Here is a 3,213-nt window from a genome sequence, read left to right as displayed (position 1 = left end):
TGAGAAAATCTGTGTAAAATCTGAGATTACTGTCCGATGTTCCCTACAACTACTGGGATTACCTTCCTCTGATACAGGAGGCAGAATAATAACCCAGGTGAATTTTGAGTTCCTAGAGCATACAGTTTCTTGCTAATGGCCAATAGGTCAATGTCTTTCTCCAGAAATGAAGAAATTTTCGTAGAAATCTCAGATTTGTCRTGGTACATTAGAGGTAAAAAGCACAAATAAGCAAGTCCTGCAGAGCAGTTGGTGTGTGGTAACTTTTTTGATCCAGTCCACAGGGTGGCAATGTAGACAACTCCTCCGTGCAATTACAGATCACATTAGAGCTGGTGTCATTGTTACTTAAAGTCCTCCAGAAAAAGGTGCTGTGCCTTTCAAGATCATTAGCCATGCAATTACACTGATAAAGAAATTGGAGCTAGATACTGTACCAGCTTATTTGCTTGTGTAAATATTTAACAGCTGCTAAATAACTAACAATCACTGGAACCTGGCATTACCCAAAGTAAGATAAACTTCTCCAGATTTACATTTTGAATTAACTCAGTAGAACTCAATCTGAAATGCGTTTTGGATCCTGATATAAATTGCTTACACAGTTTACTCAAACTCTTACCTCAGATAAATTTTTGTATCATCCCAATACAAGTGCAATTTTCTTTCATACTCTAGTGAAGTGTCCTCATATATTTCAATTCCCAAAGGAAGTTACATTCATTTCTTCTATGTCAACTTGTATTGTGCTTAAAGAGAAACATGCTATTTTAACATTAATAAATTCTATATGGAATCTTTATTGTCAAGGATTTATGATTGCATAGACTCACTCGTTCACAGCTATAAGCTGTTTGGACACCATGAAATCATGATCCAGTTCAGTTGTTGAAACAGGTTTATATACAGCTTTGCAAAGCTATAGAAYTAAAGCTTCCCCACAAGTCAGGGAATATATGAAATAAATGACGGGAAGATGTTTGTTTTTCCTATTTGTTTTCTGTCTGCTTTCACTATTTATTACTAGCTCATGTTATTTGCAACATGACTGCTAGGATTATCTTTCTCTGAATCAGGAAGCAGAATGAGGTGAGTTGTAACCCAGGTGAGTTCCTAGAGCAGAGTTTCTTGTTACAGCCAATATGTCAGTGTYTTTCTCAGAAATGAAAGTTGAAGAGCTGCAATTTGGAAGTTCTCTGTTACTACTTATAGATGAAAATTGCTTTTTCTATACAGGGAAAGTACAATATATGTAGTCTTTTTGGACCAGTAAAGCAGCTGTCACTTTACCACAATGGAATATACTAGTTGAGCTATGTAAGAGTTACAAAATGGAGAAGGAACTATGTAAAGATCTCATGTAAAATGKACTGAAAGTAGAAATGATGATCCTGAGGAAGGTTACTAATACAGTTCCTCAAGAATCAGTTTAAGAACAGATTTTTTGTCATTCTTCCACTAATGACTAAGGATAAATGGTAATAGCATGCTAATGAAATACTCGTGACACAATCTCAGCAGCATTGTGAGTGCTGAGAAGTAAAGTATCATTCAGGAAGAGCTAAGTAGACCAGTGTACTGAAGTGATAGAAATTAGATGAAATTTAATACACTCTTGATAACTTAGAAAACAATATTCTGCTGTACATTAGGAAATCTTTGTTTGGAATTGCCTAAGGAGAAGAAAGACTTTGATCTGATGGTTAATCAGAAGACAATTAATTCACAGAGCTCATGGGTAATGAAAAAGGCGAATGCTATTACTAGGTGGATTTCAAGCAAAGTTAGGGAAATGTTAACATCTGATTACAAGGCACAGGGAAAATCCATCTGTTTTACTGAATATGGTTCTAGTTGCCCATGTCAAGGAAGAAGACTGTTTTTTGTAACTTACTTATTCAAGAGAGAGTGGAGAGTCTTTTGAAGGGAAGAAATTAAAATACTTTGCTTTGTTTAGCCTATCAAAACTAAGGCTGAGATAAAATCCAGCTGCAAAACTGTTTAAACTTAGGGGTCACATTTGCACTAACCTGTGGCTGTTGTAAGTACACCTGACTCTGAGCTGGTCATGCATGTATTATGGTTAGAAATCAAATTTATTAGATATAAAAAGTAGAAACAAAGCTGATTTCTTAGAAACAGAAAGGAGGCGTCAGAGGAGTGAGCTTCTCCACCAGCCTTTCAGCAACAGAGAGCACAAAAATCAGGAGAAGGTTGCAAAGGGATGCCACAATGTATTGCCTTCTTTGGCAGGGGCAAGACTCAGTGACTTACAAGGTCCCTTTTGGTTCTTTGTTTTGATCACCCTGTATCATCCTATCTAATGAACATTTAGAGCTTAACTGAAATAAAATTCCTACTTTCTACATGATTGTGCTAGAAGAATAAGGAACACAGGTAGTACCTAGGATACTTGCTAACAGGTATTTCTTTTACATTTTTGACCAGCGTATCACAAAGTAGTTAGGAAGGTCAGGGAATCTTTTGTTTCAAACCTGTACRTAAGGAAGATACCTGCCACCTTCTGTCTGTGTCCCATAATGATTAGAGATATAAGTGTAAATAGATTATATTTATGAATGCAAGTCAGATTTTATAATTCCTTTTATTCTCCCTCCTTTTCTGTCAGAATATTTGATAGAATAAGGTATCTGTCAGAGAAGGAAGAACACATTTCAGTGATTATTTCAAAAATATAATTTTGTAACCATACACCATGGGAAACTGAATGTGATAGGCATTCACTTGCAGCTTAGCTTCCTCACAAAAAGTAGTCTGAAACCTCTGTGCTAGGTCTGAGGCTAGTGAGCTCTTTACTTGGAATCTGTTGGGGATGTATCTGCATTCTAAGTGAGCTTAAACAAGGAAGTGGCAAGGGGATTTTCATAACCTTACAGGCGACTACAGTTTATAGCCAAATTATCTCCTGAATTACATTAACTGAAATCAATGTCTTATACTAGATGAACAGAATGTTCCATAAAACCTTGACAGATAAAGTATTAATAAGTGTCAGAGCTGACTTGGTTAATTGAATGATTTGCTGACGCTTCTTTTTACCACAAGTCTGCACTCTCAAGTTTAGTGCCAAAGGTTCACTATATATAGCTGAAGACAGCAATCAGATGGTCCTTTTTTGTGCAGATTTCTAACTAGCTGCCTGTTTCATAAATATCTTGCTAGGGCAGCCTTTCTATACAGGAAATTTAAAAT

Source organism: Rhea americana, unplaced genomic scaffold, assembly GCF_003343005.1.
Source record: "Rhea americana isolate MKP2758 unplaced genomic scaffold, rheAme1 scaffold_55, whole genome shotgun sequence".
In the NCBI taxonomy this organism is placed as follows: domain Eukaryota; kingdom Metazoa; phylum Chordata; class Aves; order Rheiformes; family Rheidae; genus Rhea; species Rhea americana.
The sequence above is the reverse complement of the archived record's forward strand: the minus strand, read 5'-3'. Positions refer to the sequence as shown.